Raw genomic sequence first — 9,677 nt, 5'->3', positions numbered from 1 at the left:
CATTTACAAGCAGGGGTTGATTTATCGTCGCCCAAAATTTCCCACTGTCTCTCAAGACCTCGGGTGATGTAAGTTTGGACCACGCTTCCTCCTTTAATTCCAGTTTCCTGCTATTTATTGCTTTTTTGTATGCTGTCCTGAGTCTCGCTTTTAGCCCTCTGTCTTTGATGCTAGCCTTTAAAGCTTTGAGGAGGGCGGCATGTGCCTTGGTACAGATGTTGTTAAACCACCTATTTCCGGTATTTGTGTTCCGGATTCTCCCTCTCTGTAGTCCTTGGTTTATGTTAGTGCAGATGGAATCAAAGGCAGCAATCATTTGAGGGCCCTGCGTCTTGTTATCTATACATATGTCAACCTCTGCCTCGGACTTGGACAGGACTTCCTGGAGGAAGGTTTCTGGGACAACTGTGGCCCATTTTAATCTTCTTCCCTGATCTACCAAAGTAACATCCTTCCCTCCCTTGTGAGGTACATCCTTGAAACCCAAGTGTTCCCCTTTCACCATCTCGAGAATTACAGGGTTATGGTCACTAAAAACAGAAACCACAGTCTTGTACCTTAAAACCCTAGATATAATAAAAGATGTTAAAAAAATGTAGTCGATAATTGTATCTGCGTCTTTCCCTTTAAACGTTGGGACCCTACAACCACCCTCCCCACAACCCGACTCATAGAGGTTCCAGGTGGCCAGGAAGAGTTCCAATTCCTCACCTTGTTTGGAATGTTCAAAGTAAGTGGGGACAGAATATATAGGCCCCTCATATCCTGAACCTACACAGGATTGATTACAGGGATGAGTATTGAAGTCCCCCATCAGTATAATCTCGAAAGTATTTAAATTTTGACTATATTCAGACAGGAATTTTTCTAATGAAGCTGAATTATTGTATTAATTATCATTAGAATTATAAAAATGACATGGCTTTATTCCAGGCAAGGGTACTACGGACCATACCCGATGCGCTATTGCACTGTTTGATGCCGCAAACGCTATGGCGGGCCAGATGTCGATGATCCTCTTGGATGCCGAGAAGGCTTTCGATAGGGTTTCATGGGCATTCCTGTGGGCAATACTAGAACAAAATAATGTCGGACCTTGCCTTATGAAATCAATTAAAGCAATGTATTCCACACCGAAGGCTAGGGTATTGGTAATGGGCCAGGAATCTGGATTTTTTACCATATCTCGGGGGGCTAGGCAGGGATGCCCTTGCTCTCCTATCCTTTTTGCCCTCTACATAAACCCTCTTATTTTAAAACTACTAAAGGCTGAGGCAATTAAACCAGTTACACTGGGACCCTACCAAACAAAAATATTAGCTTATGCCGATGATGTGGCAGTAATAACAACACAGCCCACCGAGGCTATATTAGAAATAGAACAAATTACTCAAGCCTTTGGCCAAATATCAGGATACTCCTTAAACAGGGATAAAACGATGGTCATTTGTACAAATAATGTCTACTTCATTGATCCCAGAAGGGTAGAATCCGCTGTGTATCTGGGAGTTTGAATATCTGCCAAAATAGACGAGATTGTGAAAATTAATTATGAACCACTGCTCCAAAAAGTAAAGAAAGATCTTAAAAGAATTGACGGATTACACCTTTCAATCATCGGAAGAGGCAATTTCCTCAAAATGAATATTCTACCCCGGGTCCTATATCTGTTTCGAGCGATTCCTCTTCTAGTGGAAGACAACATCTTAAAGGGATTGGAATCCCAAATGAGTAAATTTGTGTGGGGATATGGGAAAGTAAGGAGATCTATTCGGAAGCTCTCACTACCCATCACCAGAGGAGGATTGGCAATACCTGATCTGAGACTTTATTCATGGGCTGCTCTTCTACAACAGATGATGTTTCTACTCTATGTTAAACCGTTGGAAAATGAGGTGGGGGTTAATCATATACCTTCAATATATGAGTTGTCTATCGGTGATAGGGCTAATGGTCTGTTACTGAAACAGGTTGAACCCTCATATTATAAGAAAGTAAAGTTCAAGGTTATATCAAATGCATGGGAAACTTGGAAGAAAATTTTGAGATATATGAAAATCCCTAAATACAATAGATATATCTCATTATGGCACTCCTTAATATTACCACCACAAATATATGACGCTATTTCTAGATGCTGGGAAACATTAGGAGTATTAACAATAGGAGACTTTCTGCTTCCCACTTATGGTCATAGATTTCAACAACTTCAATCCAAATTCGCTATCCCAAACAACAGTGTATTCAAATTTATACAAATCAACACAATTTTAAATTCAAAACTTACTAATATCTCTTTGGATAATATCCCTTTAATTGATTGTATGTCTAGACCCTCAACCAGGATAGGTACTATCTACGACATCTTAATCGAAAACCAACAAGATGATTTAGAATCTACTGAAGTGGGTTGGTCGAGGAAACTAAATAATCCTAACGTAGATATTGACATGTCTCTGATACTTTCAACACAGCTGTTTATGTCTTCTAACTTGAAAGCCCAATTATATAAAACTATCTATGATTTGTATTTTACTCCCGCTAAACTCTACTCCTGGGGGATAAGGCCCACTTCAGAGTGTCCAAGGTGTGGTAAAGCAGCGGCTAATCTATTACACATGCTCTATGAATGTGATAAACTACTAGCACTGAGAACAATGATTGCTGGGTTCTGGCAGGAAGTGTTCGGGCATTCAGTAGCCGAATCTCCCACCCTCTATATTCTCGGCTACGATAACACTCTGAGTCATACTAAGGCAGAAGAAGTATCACTCTTCTTGGGCACAGCGGTATATAGAATTACATTAACAGCCCGCTGGAAGGATGCTGATCCTCCTAACTTTCAGATTTGGCTGTCCCGGCTCTTAGGTATGTACAATCAAGAAAAGGCAATTTTTGCCTGTAAAGGGATAAAGTCTAGAGCACGTGGTATTGAGATTTGGAAACCAATTGAAAATTGGAAAAATGACAATTGCGATTGAGGATAAATGAGTGTAATTAGGACCTAACTGTTATAGTTTTTTCTTTGTTGCTTCGTCTTTTATGTTATATCCTTAATATTCCTGTTTCTTTAAACTGTTTTTGCCATTCATTGAAGTCCATTCCTAACATTGTTTTTTTTACCTTTTTGTATTTGCAACTGTAAATTACCAAAAAAAAAAAAAAAAAAAGAATTATAAAAGTGAATAAATACATTTTTTGGGATCTCAGATACAGTCAGTTCCACTATTAAACAATTATGACAGCCAGAGTCAAGTTGTATTAATGAACCCTTTAGCTCTACAGTAAACAGACTAATTAAACCCTCCTTGGCCCTGCCCACATTGCTACATTTAGCCGGGATACAGAAGTGAGTGTAGCCGTCCAGGGAAAAACTATTTTGTGTGTCCCAGGTCTCTTGAAGAGCTATTATATCATATGTTTTTAGAAACCCCTCCCAAATATCATTGCCCACTTTTGCTTTTATTCCAGCTACATTCCAGCTCGCAATACTGCATGTAGGAAGTTGAGTCCAGCTTGGTAGGTCCACTTTGTCATTTAGTCAGTCGTTCTCTTCCATGTTGGATAACGGGGAGAAACGATTGGCCAGTGGTAAACCCATGTCCATCGGGGTTTCAGAGAACCGCGGCAGTGCCCGGGCTACTGGGGCTGTCTGTGGGTAGTGCACCTCATTCTGGTAAGGGACAAGAGATTTACTATGTCCTACATCTACATGCCCTGATCTTTTGGAGGGTAAAAATTGCCCAGTGGGAGTGGCCTTATGCCAGAGTTAGATAGTGCAGATCCATCCCAAAGTAGGCGGTCCGCGATGTTAAATTTATTAAAATTAATGACAATACAGTCACCTTCTATGCATTTCTGACGTGGGCCAACCCACCCCACTCTTCTGACCGTACTTATGCTATCGGCTATGTCTGTATCACCTGTAGAATAATAACTGCACCAGTTTCTGGTTTTCCTCAGGAGTTCCTGAGTACTTTCATCAGAGTTCGGCCCCAAAGGTGGTACCCCTGTTAGTACTGCTACTAAGGGCACCGCTTCAGGTGGGAGGTGTAGCTTTATTTGACAGTGAGCGGGTATTGGCCTATTTACTGTCTGATTCAGTTCAGGTAGTTTGTGTTTGTGTACCTTTTCTCGTGCCTTACCCAGAGGGGAAAGAACCCTCAGGGTTTCACCTGGGGCCACAATAGCATCAGATACATTTGTGCCGGGTTGAATATTAATAGAACTAGCGTTAGTTATGCAGGTGTTTGGCCCTACTTTGGACAAGAGTGGGTGCTGGGGAAGAGTCACCGAACCAAACAACCCCCGATACTTGTACAAAAGCTTCTAAAGCATCGCATCTCTTAAGTAATCCTGCAACACATGTGTTTAGGGTGTCCACGGTGTCCTTGCCGATGCCTATCAGGACCGGCTCTAGATGTGAGCTGATTAAGCCTTCGATCTTAGCACTAAGTCTGCTTTCTATAACATCCTCCCAGTCAGTCGGCCGGTAGATCCCATGTTTAGTCTTTCTTTGACACTTCTTTATGGGTCTACCCCTCTTCGCCTGTTGCACTGATGTAGTAGGTGCGTCCTCGTGTGTGGACGGTGATGCATGAATATCCACATTTAAGTCAGGCGCTGCCAATATGATGGGGCTTAGTCCAACAGGGAGATCTAACTGTGCGGACAAAATGTCTAGGTTTGCTCCTTCCTGGACCAATTCAGTCACCGTGGGTATTATGCCCAACTCTTTTTCCGCATTAGCGATTTCTTTTCTAATGACCTCCACAGCTGATGTCAGATATGATATAATAGTGTCAGTTTTTCTGGGGACTGTCGTTTTCTGTCCACCTTGCCCCCCATTGCACAAGTTTTCTCTTACCCATAATGAGGATTCTTCAGGGGGGTGGCCCAGCCCGGCCTCGTCCGTCCTCTGATGGCCACAAACGGCCCGCCCTTTGCCCGGGCTTAGCCCGGCGCCGCCCGCGCACGTCCGGGACGCGGAGGGAGCTCCTGTTCTTTATGCGCCTCCGGGCGCGCTGTCCGGCGGAAGTGGGCGTTGCATGCAAAGGAGCCTGGGAGCTGTAGTCTCCCCCCTCTGCGGCCCCGCGGTGGTACTTGCCGCGGCGGCAGGGGAGACCAGCAGCGTCAGGGCCCCAGGAGTGTCCGGCGTGGCGATTGACCAGCAGCCTCCGGTGAGTAACTTTGCAGCGTTTATGTCCCCCCGCTCCTCAGTGGGAGCTCCTGTTCTTTATGCGCCTCCGGGCGCGCTGTCCGCCCGAAGTGGGCGTTGCGTGCAAAGGAGCCTGGGAGCTGTAGTCTCCCCCCTCTGCGGCCCCACAGTGGTACTTGCGGCGGCGGCAGGGGAGACCAGCAGCGTCAGGGCCCCAGGAGTGTCCGGCATGGCGAGTGACCAGCAGCCCCCGGTGAGTAACTTTGCAGCGTTTATGTCCCCCCCGCTCCTCAGTGGGAGCTCCTGTTCTTTATGCGCCTCCGGGCGCGCTGTCCGGTGGAAGTGGGCGTTGCGTGCAAAAGAGCCTGGGAGCTGTAGTCTCCCCCCTCTGCGGCCCCGCGGTGGTACTTGCGGCGGCGGCAGGGGAGACCAGCAGCGTCAGAGCCCCAGGAGTGTCTGGCGTGGCGAGTGACCAGCAGCCTCCGGTGAGTAACTTTGCAGCGTTTATGTCTCCCCGCTCCTCAGTGGGAGCTCCTGTTCTTTATGCGCCTCCGGGCGCGCTGTCTGGCGGAAGTGGGCGTTGCGTGCAAAGGAGCCTGGGAGCTGTAGTCTCCGCCCTCTGCGGCCCCGCGGTGGTACTTGCGGCGGCGGCAGGGGAGACCAGCAGCGTCAGGGCCCCAAGAGTGTCTGGCGTGGCGAGTGACCAGCAGCCTCCGGTGAGTAACTTTGCAGCGTTTATGTCCCCCTTGACTATGAATGAGTACGGATTTGTATAGCGCTGGCTACCCGGAGGCATACCAGCGCTTCGACCCATAACAAAACAACATCACTCAGCAGAACAGGAAAGTCTTCAGCCGCTTTCTAAACAATAGATGATTAGGTTCAAGCCGTAGGTTATCGGGCAGTTGATTCCAACTTTTTGCTGCCTGTACTGCAAACCGTCGACCGCCTGTGCGAGAGCGCTTGAACCTCGGGACAGAGAGCAGATTGCGATAATTGGATCTTAAAGCTCTAGGCGCTTGATGCTGACTGAAAAGGGGGCGCAGAATGGCCGGACCGTTGTTGGTTATTGATTTGTGAGCCATACACAAGGCTTTGAACCGGATCCTTTCCTGCACCGGTAACCAATGCAGAGCCCGGACGGCAGCCTTCGCCGAGCCATGTCTCGGTACCTCTAGGAGCATACGGGCTGCACAGTTCTGAACGGACTGAAGTATCTTAATGGCCCCTAAAGGTGCACCCAGATAGACCGCATTCGCGTAATCAAGCCGCGAAAGAATCAGGGACTGAACAAGAATCCGTCTCGCCTCGAACGGAAGAAAGATCAACACCTTCCTTAAGATCCTCAAAAGGCCATAACAAGTCGAGGCGACCTTACGGGCCTGGACTTGAAAACCCAGGGTGGGATCAAGCCAGACCCCCAGACTCTTGATTTGGTCCTTGGGGGAAGGAGAAGGACCCAGACATCTCGGCCACCAAGAGTCAAGATTAATGGGGGCCTTGTATCCCAACATCATGATTTCGGTTTTTGAACCGTTGAGTTTTAAAAAGGAGGCATCCATCCAGTCGAGGACCTTGGTGAGACACGGGGACAGATTGTTAGCCCCAGAATCCACAGCATCCGCCCTAGCAAGGGAAACAACTAACTGCGTATCATCGGCGTAGGTGACCAGCTGGATTCCCCAGGGAAGCACCACATCAGCCAAGGGCCTCATATAGATGTTAAATAAGGTCGGGCTCAATGAGGATCCCTGGGGAACGCCGTAGTGCAGTGGAAGTTGTTCGGATGCTGCTTCATCTTCAAAAACTGCAAAGGATCTCTTCGATAGGAAGGACTGGAGCCATTCAAGGGCAGTCCCTGCGATGCCAGCCTCCCGCAACCGGTGGATCAGGAGTGTGTGGTTCACCGTGTCGAAGGCTGCGCTGAGGTCCAACAGGACCACCGCCGCGCAGCTCCTCCATCTACGATTTTTCTAGTCTCCTCCACTACTGCGACCAAAGCCGTCTCTGTTCCATGCTTCGTTCTGAAGCCCGTTTGGGTGGCGTGCAAGGCTCCCTCATTCTCAATGAACGTTGATAATGAATGGTTGACATGCTTCTCTGCGATTTTACTGATCCCTGGCAGCAGAGAGATAGGTCGATAGGTAGAATAACCTTCTATACTTTTCTGTAAAGATAGAAAGGCTGCAAGTGGGGGTTCTTCTTTGTATTTAATTTGCTCATTATGCCATTGGTAGGTGTGTTTTGTATCAAATTGGATTCTGAGATACTTACATTCACTTTATTGGGTTAGTTTGTGACTGTTTACATGCCAGGATCCCAATGACTTTAGCTTTTGGCTGAAAGTTAACATTTATTTTATTTCTACTAATTTGAAGTTTGTGGTCCAGAGTGAAGGAGCTTAGCTTATGTAGTATCCTTTGTAGGCCCACCTTGGTTCTACTAACAAGAACGATCTAATTTGCATATAGCATGCAGACCTGCCAACCTAAAACTAATTTTTACCATATGAATAGGGGTGTGACCAGAGAGGGCGAGGTCTCGTGATGAGAGCACTATGTCCTCTACAAATTGCCCCCATACCTCCTCCAAATAACAAAAAAAAGAAAGGGTGGTGGAGGCTGCCACTGAAGTCGTGGGGTGTTTTCACACCCCTTAATGAACAACAGCTGATTACAGCCTGCAAAGTCGACCTGAAAAGCCATTTTGTGAAGCTGTTTCCAGCTCACATTGCCTGTCACCATGTGGTTTCAGCTCCTCATCAGGTGATTCTGTGAAGGGAGACAAAACTGTGTGACACATGGTGACACTGTGTCAGTTAGCAGGTCTGAACATACTAGCCAGTTGTCCTCTGAGTGTGAGCCTATGGACTTTAATCTGGCCCAAATCTCGTGTGAGGTCTGCCAGGAAGAAATTAAATAGCGCTGGGGCTAACACATCTTTGCTTGAGGCCAGTTGTTGTCGGGATCTTACGAGAGAGCCTCATTCCATCCCAAATATTTACCTGGATCCATGTGTCCTTATGAAAAAGTTTCACCAAAGTGGTCAGGCGAGCCGAGACTGGTCTTGGTCTGATAAATGCATGCATACTGGGAGGTCAGTGCTCGCTGGCATGTATTAGCTCTAGAATTACCACAGTTATCCAAGTAACAGATGGAGCGATCGAAGGAACCTTAAGTGATTTAATGAGCCATATGCAGTTTCACTGTACCGGCCATGTGTACTTACAAGTGCATGGCTTAATCTTTGAGAGAAGCATATGCAACTGGCAGGGTCAACCAGGTTAATTCGTTATGTGGTGTCTCAATGGTTTGTGATTGCAATTGCAGTCTCGTATCATTTAACGGATACTAACATCTCGAAGGAGGTGATAACACGTTCATGGGGGGCGGGGTCCCATGTAACCCTTCCCCTTTGGAAATTTTGCTGGCAGCCTCTGGGAAAGTAGACAGTAGTCTAAGCAACTACTGTCTGCTCACTCTGAGGTTTTTCCAAGTGCACTGGTTTCTTTAAGGAACATTGGCTGCCTTAGAAAAGAGGGTTTCCATCTGGAAATGCAAACATAGGGATAGTAATTTGATGTCCCTTGAAAGTCACCTCATTATGTTACAGCAATTGCAGGGGTTTGAAAATTGTAACTTGCCTAATTAATGTACATTAGGGAGGTCATTCTGCGACACTCTGCGAATGGTAACTTCATGACGCAACCTATTAATACAGAGGCTGTTTCACAATATTAGAGCCTGTTTGCAAAAAGTGTGCAACATACAACAACATTTGTGAATGGAGTCTTAGTACATCAGTCCCAATAATCATTCATCAAACAGAATTGGGTGACATGCTACTTCACTGGTTTTCCTTCTACTTCTACAGCTAACACTAACTCGTTCTGATAGACACCTCCAGATCCTACTGACTACTGGTAACTTGAGGAGTACTAAAATGGTGCTAGCAGTCCTAGTGTGGATCACACACTGAACAGACTGAGAAAAGGTAATATCAGTGAATTCTTTTTTCACACTTACAGAATAAGCAAAGCATAGATATAACGGTGTCATAAACCCCTTACGCCAGCAGCCTCTGTAGAGGCACCACTGGATTAGCTGTTGCAGAGTTGTGCCATTTTAATCAATTGACATGAGATGCAGATCTCCAAATACGTAATAAACAAAGCTGCATTAGAACAACATTAGGTAGCTGAAGGGTGAGGGCTGCAGGACATCAAAGAAGCCAAACGCAAGAACGCAGAAAGGGAAATAAAAATTATGAAAATTGAAAAGAAAATAAGTGGAAAGAAATATATGGAGTGAGTAAATGCAAGAGAAGAAACTTGATCATTAAAAGATAAGACAAAAGGAATAAACAAAGAAATATAAACAGTACAATAATGAATTAAAGAAATGGAAGGAATGATAAAAGAAAGGGAGGATACATGAAAGAAAGATGGGATGAAAGAATAAGACAAAAGGAATAAGCAAAGAAATATAAACAGTATAATAATGAATTAAAGAAATGGAAG

The sequence above is a fragment of the Lissotriton helveticus genome, chromosome 9 (assembly GCF_964261635.1).
Source record: "Lissotriton helveticus chromosome 9, aLisHel1.1, whole genome shotgun sequence".
NCBI classification, from domain to species: Eukaryota; Metazoa; Chordata; class Amphibia; order Caudata; family Salamandridae; genus Lissotriton; species Lissotriton helveticus.
This window is presented reverse-complemented; position numbering follows the sequence as displayed.